Source organism: Zeus faber, assembly GCF_960531495.2.
Source record: "Zeus faber genome assembly, chromosome: 6".
NCBI lineage: Eukaryota > Metazoa > Chordata > Actinopteri > Zeiformes > Zeidae > Zeus > Zeus faber.
The window spans coordinates 5,298,183-5,307,855 of record NC_137201.1 but is presented as its reverse complement, the minus strand read 5'-3'; the positions used below and the strand labels follow the sequence as shown (position 1 = coordinate 5,307,855).

The 9,673-nt window shown below is 41.8% G+C and overlaps 2 long non-coding RNA genes across 2 annotated transcripts; both read right to left on the bottom strand.

Annotated features, from left to right (window-relative positions):
* Nucleotides 1-866: 866 nt before the first annotated feature.
* On the bottom strand, nt 867-1,779 carry LOC307231744. Its single transcript, XR_013844216.1, has 4 exons — nt 1,702-1,779; nt 1,451-1,533; nt 1,245-1,343; nt 867-1,038 (listed from the first exon to the last, which is right to left on the bottom strand). It is a non-coding gene; the product is annotated as an uncharacterized lncRNA (long non-coding RNA).
* Nucleotides 1,780-8,073: 6,294 nt separating this feature from the next.
* LOC307231750 lies at nt 8,074-8,978 on the bottom strand. Its single transcript, XR_013844217.1, has 4 exons — nt 8,907-8,978; nt 8,656-8,738; nt 8,451-8,549; nt 8,074-8,245 (listed from the first exon to the last, which is right to left on the bottom strand). It is a non-coding gene; the product is annotated as an uncharacterized lncRNA (long non-coding RNA).
* Nucleotides 8,979-9,673: the final 695 nt, after the last annotated feature.

Below are 9,673 nucleotides of genomic sequence, written 5' to 3'. Positions count from 1 at the left end.
CTGTTCATTAATACAACTATCTTAGTAGAAGAAGCGGTTAAACAAGAATTAACTTCGATCCGTTTGATGGTTCTCCAGAATCGCATGGTACTAGACATAATGAGTGCAGCTCAAGGAGGTGTATGTGCTATGATAGATGAGTCATGCTGTACATACATTCCTGCCAATGATGTACAATCAGGAAATTTGTTTTTAGCCATACAAGCTATGAAAGAGTTACGTGATGATTTAATGAAAGATCAAGCTAACACTTGGGGCCCCATTCGGTGTGTGTGTTTTCTAGTTAGAATTGTAAAATGGCCACACAGGATTTTTCCTCTGTATGACCAGGGGTTTTTGTCCTGTCCGTTCTCATAGTATAGTAGATAACCATTACTGGTCTTTTACTTTTCTCCAGCCAAATGTGAGAAGAGAGGTTTGGCCAATTTGAGGTGGAGATATCCTTGAATTATATCTGGAATTGGTTATGAGTTCATATAGTTAAATTTAGTATTAGATGCGGATATTTCTTGCTAGTAGATTCCAGAGAAATGTTGACAGTTGGGGGGGGGGGGGGGGGGTGCAGACATGTTGGAGACCTCTGACCCAAACCACACCCTGTTTTCCTGTATAAAGCCTCCTGTCTTTTTCTGTGATATCAGATTGATCCGAGCGCTGCTTTGGAGCCGTACTGAATCTTTCTTTTTATTCTGCAGCGCCACCTGAACTCATTATCATCCCCTTGATTGAAAAATATGACTCTATTTATCCCTTCGAGTGAACTGTTCATCCCAAAAGTTCACAAACTTTTCCCGACAGATATTTGATGCTTGATAATGGGTCCACTTTATCTATTTTTTCTTTGAAATAAAACACTTTCAAACTAATTTGATGAACATCATGATTTTATTTGTATTACTTTAGCTGACGTTATGCTGACATGACAAGGATTCTCTGTGTTGATTTCATGTCTTGAATCATCATTTATTTAATCCATCGAGTTGATTCATTTCCAAATTGCAGAAAGTCCTTCCTAGCAGTGAGGAGGGCAAGGATTGTCTAGAAAAATTGAGGGGGAAAATAGAGTGAGAGAGAGAGAAATCTAGTCAGTGATTGTGATATTATAAAGAACACTCATTCATAAAGTTATGTCATGAGTCATCAACAGTTCAACATATGGACACTCCTGTACGTTAGCATGTCAATGTTTACATCCAACACTGCGTCCAGTCTGAGCAGGATGTCTGTACGTCAAATGTACTCACTGGTTTGAGTCGGCCCATTTCCTCCTGAACAGCCTGATCCACCTGTTTCTTTGTTTGTGTTAATGTTGCTACCAACACTTGTTTGGTTACCCTGTCCTCCTGTTAAAATAAAGACAGAAAGAAAATTCACTTACGAGGAGGGAAGAGAAAAACCAAGAAGTGTCCATTTTTAATCTCTAAAGCCTTGACGCGGACAAAGAACTGACCTGTGACTTGAATGTTGTTTCCACCGCTAATGTTTGAATCGCTGACGTTGATTCCACTGCCTGTGATATTGTCTCCCATTGTCCTACCAAAATGCAGACACACAGACAGATTTGTTATTTTATCTCACAGAAATATTATTTCTCCTTGCATTTGTATTTAAAAGCTTTTTAGGCAAGAGCATTTCTACATAGAATTGAAATTCAGACCAATCTAGTGTATTCCAAAAGCACTCTCACTCACTCTGTCCTACCTGTGATGTGAGGTTGTCGTCCTGTGCTGTGAACTGAGCTTGTTGGCTTCAGGTGCAGGTGTGAGGAGAAGACACAAGTCTCTGCATATATAGCCGTCCTGGACAGGTGTGTGTGGGTGTGTGTGGGTGTGTGTGAGGGTTTACTTGCAGTAACCTGTCGCCCTCCCTTCCACAGAAGTGAAACCTCTTTAGTTGGAACTTTATGGGAGGTTGTTTTCAACTATGTGATCTCACTGTTATTACATCATCATAAACTGTTATTATACTATATAATTATAATACCTCATATTTATACATTTGTCACTTTCTCAACAAATTATATGATAACCTTTTAATTTAGGGCTGTTTAGTTTTTATGTTTTGATGGACAGTCTGCTATTTAGCCACATGTTTTTCAGTTATAGAATTAATTTTACTAAATGTATTTGACCACCATTGAAAGCATGGAAGGGGGTGGGAGTATAAAGGTGTTCGATTTCTTCAGATTAGCACACATCTTAATTTAAGGGCCCATCATTTCATTGTGATAGGTCTGAAGTTTCCACTGAAGTTACAGTAACATGTTTGGAATTGACCATCTGTATTGTTTTGTTAAATTGAAAGGAAATGTGCATTTCGCATTAAATTGTTTGTTTACCCATTTGTTTAGCTTTTCTATATTTATTTTCTCTGATTTTGGTTTTTTCGTAGTTCAGAAAATTATTGCTAATTTTATAAACAACTATATCTATTATGATTTATCAGCAGAGTAATTCCACTCTAATCTACTGCTTTCCCAAGGCAAATAAGTCAATAAAGTATAACCACACAGACACCAACACAAATGCAGACAGTGAAGGGAACAGGGAAGAAGGAAGAGGTCAGAGGATCATTATATGTTGCAAGACTCAGTGTACCTTACCTCCGTTGACTGGAGTTTGACTGACTCAACAGGTTCTGTTCTCTTCCACTGAATGCACATCTCTTCAGTGGAACTGGGGTTGTGTGTGTCATGTCCTTTCTCTGTTCTCACTGTTTTAATTGGTGGCATTTGATTTCTTCAACCCTAGTTCCATGGTTTGTCACTGGAAACTGCCCAGTGCAATCAGTATTGATAATGGTGGCTGGATGACCCGTGTAGCTTGGTCATGCACAGCCAATAAATGTGTGGCTGCTGTCTTGTCGGCTGAAATGGAGTTCAACTTTGGCACTTTAAACAAAAGATGGCTCGTGGGCCAAAATATAAACTTACAGGCTCGCAGGCCAATATACAAATAATGCATGCGTGTCAGCGCTTTAGGGATCACCCATTGTCGTGTCCGGCGGTTTAACTCACCCAGTCCAACATGTCCTGCCACAACAAGCAACAGATAACAGTTTCAGTTAGAAATTCAATACAATAAATGTACTTTATGCAGTTGCAATCTGTGGTCTTGGCTATGTCATTTAATAAGCTCAAACATTCTCTTGGTAGGGCTGGCCGATATATCGCAATATATGTCAATATGATATGAGAAGAAACAGAGAAGAAAAGAAGAAACAGTCTTTATTTGTCACGCAACACACCACACTACAACACATGCTTGCACACACACAGACATGCACATGCTTTGATGGTGGCCGGTGAAATGGTTCCTCTGCATTTGACCCATCCTGGCTTGTCCTTTCTCTGGGGGCACAGCCAGGAGCAGTGGGCAGCGTACGTGGACGCGCCCGGGGACCAGGTGATAAGTGTCCATCGCTGGTCAGACAATGATGGGTGCATGTTTTTGGTTGGGGTCCTTACTGACGTGAGGTGGAGGAAACCCCATGTGAGCACGGGGAGAACATGCAAACTCCACACAGAAAGGCTCCTATTTGGGAGATAACCCGCCGGAGCACGGTGCCAACAGCGCCCCAGGCGGGAATCGAACCCAGGACCTTCTTGCTGTGAGATGTATTATCATATATATTATATATATTATATATTATATTATATATATCATCATCATCATATAGTTGAATAGAGCTGAGTAGAGTAATGCAATTTTCTTCAAAGAGTGTTCTAGCTGTTCTAATCAACGCCCCTGCCCGCTTGTATCTCAACTATTACATGTGTGATAAAAGTGCTAATGTCATCCTCAAAACATTGGCAAGACCTCAGCCTTCACCCGGATGGGTTAGGGTAAGGGTTAGGGTTTTCATTTTTAAAACCCTTGAATTACTCAGCGTTGCGATCATCTTGAGACGCACCAAGTGGCTAACTGTGCTCCCCTCTCCTTCTCCTCATACTCATCCTTTTTTCTAGGGGTCAACTCCCATCTGAGCATCGACATAATGGACGAGCCCGGCTCCAGCAGCCCGAGCAATGACGAAGCGGCCATGGCTGTCATCATGTCACTGTTGGAGGTAGACGCTGGCCTGGGTGGACCCGTGGACTTCAGCGACCTCCCCTGGCCTTTGTGAGACGCTGAAAGAGGGGGAATTGGGGGAGGGGTTGTAATGGACCCCACCCCACCCATCCCTACCTCCTCATATATCAACAGAAGTCAGTATTTTGCCTCGGTTTCACTGGGTTTTGGTGCGACACAACCATCAGGGATACAGGTTGACTTCAGTTGTTGACGCCTTTCCTGTAACATCTGTGTATATTTAAGAAAATACCTAGGTAGCCAACTAAAAGAAGAGAAACAATAGTTTCTCACAACCATTGGTGTGATTGTGTTCTCTTTAAAAAATAAAAATAAATACTTTGATCAAATTGGCCCGATTATCAAAGTGATTTCCAAAATGGAAGGAGCAGGGGGATTTCGGGCAAAGGGGGGGATTTGTTTTCCCATCTTTGCAGGAGGCCCGTTTGGACGTTTTGTGTAACAGGACCATAGTTGAAATACGTGGCCCCCCTCACAGTGTCAGACACCAAAAGATTCCAAAGCAAATCTCCATATATAGACACCCAGTTGACAACAGCAGGGAGGGGCGGGGGGATGGGGAGGGGCTCGGCTGCCATTTTCACCCATGGAAAATGTTAAAACATTAAGGATATCCATGCAAAGAATATTTAATTATAAATGTCAAAGATCTGAAGTAATGAAGTCGTGCTTGCTTTGTCTTGAACAGCGGTTCCCAGCCTTTTCGAACTCAGGGCCCACTTGAAAATCTCAAAAGTGTTCACAGGCCACATCCCACCAGAAGTAATACGGGAGCCAAACAGTGCGTTCTCAGAGGATGTATATTTTAACAATCATATGCATTCTCATACATACAGTGTAGTTGTGGGAAAACAAAAAAGAGGTGGGTTAATAATAACCTTATATTCATGGAACTTTCTAGGTATCTAGTAAGCGCTGTCTGAAGGGCACAGTGTTTTGAATGTAGCCTCACTACTAACGCCATCGCTGATAAGACTAACAATAACAGGAGCACTTTAATCACCTAATGAGAAGGCTGATGTTGCATGGCAGACACCAAATGCTTGATGTCTGGCATAAGGGACGACAGTCCTCGGCAAAGATCTGGCGCCGAAAAGCCAGTCTCACAGAGATACGTCATCAGGAAAGGCGTCAAAAATCGCACAGCTCTGTCGGGAAGATTGTGATACTCAGAAGCAACATGAAGCCAAAAGTTTGTCAAGTACTTCTGTGAGAAAGCCAGTTTCAATGTGCTGTCGCAGGAGAGATCCACAAGATCGTTCTTCTCTTTTGTGTTCAGGCCTGGGACGGTCTCGTCACTTTGGCTGATGAAGGGGTTTTCGATCCAGTTGCACTGCACATCTGGGATGGGGAAATTTTCGCGCAGCTTGGTCCTCAATCCATGCAGGTGCTCTTTGACATGATTGATGACGGTGACGGGAATGGCGCATTTCTTCCATTGTCAAAAAATCTGACCGGATTTTGACCAGCCAGGCAAGTTGACCAGTTTGACCGGTCAACTTGCCTGGCCCACATATCCATTTTTCTTATGGTCACTTCTATTTTATTCTGTACATTGAACATCTGTATAAATGTATATATGTGTATGTGTATATATGTATGTATATATATACTGTACGTGTGTGTGTGTGTGTGTGTGTGTGTGTGTGTGCATGTGTATGTGTGTGTGTGTATATATATATATATGTATATATATATATATATATATAGTAATTGATTCAAAAACATGCTTTAACAGAGCTGCTCTGTGTATACTGCGGTGGACAGATGCTACGAGTGGAGCCACAGCTTTCACGATGACTCCACAATGACTACACTGTGCTGGCCCAGCATCACACGGGCCTCATCAGTGCTCACTCCCACACATTTGGACCAGTCAACTCTTTTTGAAACTATGAACGCGTTAAGAATGTCAAAAATGGCCTCAGCAGTTTGACGCGTTGGTAAATATTTGCAAAACAAGATTTTTTTTTATCTTGTTGTTGTTGTTTTCATACCTTTCATTCCCAATAATAGATATTCAGCGCGATACTTTCTCAGAACCTTTCTTTTTTGTTTGGCAGGACTTTCCCGCCTGTCCGATGTCCCACAGGGACTTCCCTTGTGGATGATGTAACAATGGCTTCTTTCCTTTTCAGTGTGCCTGATGCTTCCATCTTGCCCGTCACGCTCCTGCCCCAACGTGCTCCTCGTACCCCCTGAAATTTAAATCCTACTTATATTAGCTTAGAACACATACACTTGCACACCAATCCTACTCAGGATCTGCGGGGCAGTAGGGGTGCGAGTGATTTGGGTTCCGCTTGCTTGAAGGACTTGCACCTCCACACCCTGCAATTTTGGCTGTAATTGCCACGGCACGCATTGAGCACTGGGGTATTATTACCCTCATCACTCACACAGTATTTTTTCGACAGCTCCCCAGTCACTCATTGACAGACCATCAACTAGCTTACCCAAGTTGCACAGCTACTGGCTTAGTTTCTAGTTCCAAGTTCCTAGCTCCTAGCGCTTGTTTCAAGGCCCTAGATTATGTCTCGTTGTTTCGACTTCCCCTTACCTGCTTGTCTCCTCTCCTCGACCCAGTCTGTCCGTCCCACTTCAGCCAGCCCGGCTAACCTGCTTGTCTCCGCTCGTCGACCAAGGCTGTCCGTCCCTCTCCATCCAGCCCGGTTCCCCGTCTCTCCACCCGGATCCTGGACCCCTCCTCCTGGTCATCATCATCCCTGCCCAGCCTTGCTCCATCCCTACCTGACCGGGTCCCGGAGTAGTGATTATTGTTTATAGACCCAAACATGATAAAAGTTCTATTAATAAAGAGTTGGATTGCGGGTTGAGAAGTTGAACTCTACTTGCAGACTAACTCTGTCCTAGATGCAATAGCATACAAATATTTTTTGTTGTATGCCTAGCATGCTGACAGCATAGGGGAAAAAAATAAGAAAAAAAAAAGTTGTATTTTTTTTGCCAGGACAGAATCTCAATGGTTCCTGCTATATTTGAGGTTCGAGTATTGGCCTGATCATATATTGTCAATGATGTCACCGGAACCCGAGCCAGAGGGCACACCATCCCAAAACTCTTTCAAACATTGGTGGACTGACTTGTGTGTTCAAGGTCTTGTCTTATTGCATGACCCACCTTCTGCTTATCTTCATTTCACGGAAACCCTGACATTCTCCTGTAGAATTTACTGGTACAATCTAGAATTCAAAGTCCTGTCAATGATGGGAAGCTGTCCTGGGATGAACGGAATGAGGTTCTTATATTGTAATGCATTGTTTTTACCAAACAAAACATTCCTCATTTAAACCAAAAAGTTTTGTTTTTGACATTCTTCTAATAGCCTTCGGGCTCATCCAAGTTGGGTTTCTTTTTTTAGCAAACTTTAGATGAGCAATGTCTCTTGGAGAGTAGTGGCTTCCTCCATGTTATCTTCCCATGATCGCTATTCCTACTCAGTGTCTGACTGATGGTGGATGCATCAACACTGACAGAAGTCAATGCAAGAGAGGTCTGCAGTTCCTTAGACTTTACCTTGAGCTTCTTTGTGACCTGACAGAATATGATACGCCTTTAAAAACTATTATATGCCTAATTTGAAATTGTCTTATATCTTTATAAAGGTTATTATATATAATCTTGAGCCTAATGAGCATAAACTCTCAATTTTCCCAACCCAAATGTTTTAAGGTCCTCAGGTCCTCTTGTGGTTGAGGCATGGTTTATTTCCACAAACCTGTATGGTGAAGACCACTCATAGTAGAGAAGATCTAGCAGATTTATGTTGTTTAATTTAAAAAAATTGGGCAGGGCCACATTAACTCATTATCATCCCCTTGATTGAAAAATGTGACTATTTATCCCTTTGAGTGAATTGTTGATCCCAAAAGTTCACAAACTTTTCCTGACAGATATTTGATGCTTGATGATGGGTCCTCTTTATGTATTTTGTCTTTAAAAGAACACTCTTTCAAAATAATTTGATGAACATCATGATTTTATTTGTATAACTTTAGATTACATTATGCTGACACGACAAGGATTCTCTGTGTTGATCTCATGTCTTGAATCATCATTTATTTTATCCATCGAGTTGATTCAGGTCAAAATGGCAGAAAGTCCTTCCTAGCAGTGAGGAGGGCAAGGATTGTCTAGAAAAATTGAGTGGGAAATAGAGGGAGAGAGAGAGAAATCTAGTCAGTGATTGTGATATTATAAAAAACACTCATTCATAAAGTTATGTCATGAGTCATCAACAGTTCAACATATGGACACTCCTGTACGTAAGCATGTCAATGTTTACATCCAAAACTGCGTCCAGTCTGAGGAGGATGTCTGTACGTCAAATGTACTTACTGGTTTGAGTCGCCCCATTTCCTCCTGAACAGCCTGATCCACCAGTTTCTTTGTTTGTGTTAATGTTTCTCCCAACACTTGTTTGGTTACCCTGTCCTCCTGTTAAAATAAAGACAGAAAGAAAACTCACTTACGAGGAGGGAAGAGAAAAACCAAAAGTGTCCATTTTTAATCGCTAAAGCCTTGACGTGGACAAAGAACTGACCCGTGACTTGAATGTTGTTTCCACCACTAACGTTTGAATCGCTGAAGTCGATTCCACTGCCTGTGATATTGTCTCCCATTGTCCTACCAAAATGCAGACACACAGACAGATTTGTTATTTTATCTCACAGAAATATTATTTCTCCTTGCATTTGTATTTAAAATCTTTCTGGGCAAGAGAATTTCTACATAGAATTGAAATTCAGACCAATCTTGTGTATTCCAAAAGCACTCTCACTCACTCTGTCCTACCTGTGATGTGAGGTTGTCGTCCTGTGCTGTGAACTGAGCTTGTTGGCTTCAGGTGCAGGTGTGAGGAGAAGACACAAGTCTCTGCTTATATAGCCGTCCTGGACAGGTGTGTGTGGGTGTGTGTGGGTGTGTGTGAGGGTTTACTTGCAGTAACCTGTCGCCCTCCCTTCCACAGAAGTGAAACCTCTTTAGTTGGAACTGTATGGGAGGTTGTTTTCAACTATGTGCTCTCACTGTTATTACATCATCATAAACTGTTATTATACTATAAAATTACAATACCTCATATTTATACATTTGTCACTTTCTCAACAAATTATATGATAACCTTTTAATTTAGGGCTGTTTACTTTTTATGTTTTGATGGACAGTCTGCTATTTAGCCACATGTTTTTCAGTTATAGAATTAATTTTACTAAATGTATTTGACCACCATTGAAAGCACGGAAGGGGGTAGGAGTATAAAGGTGTTCGATTTCTTCGGATTAGCACACATCTTAATTTAAGGGCCCATCATTTCATTGTGATAGGTCTGAAGTTTCCACTGAATTTACAGTAACATGTTTGGAATTGACCACCTGGTGTAACGGGTGTGGTTAGGACCCAATTGCAGCACAAAGACAGGCAGGGATATTTGGTAATGTCTTTTATTTGTAGAGCAGACGGAGGACAGGCAGGGAGCAGGCAGGATACATCGTCAGGGGACAGGCAGGTTCTTTGGAGACCCCGTCCATCTCCACGTCCTCCACTAAATGGGCCACGTGATC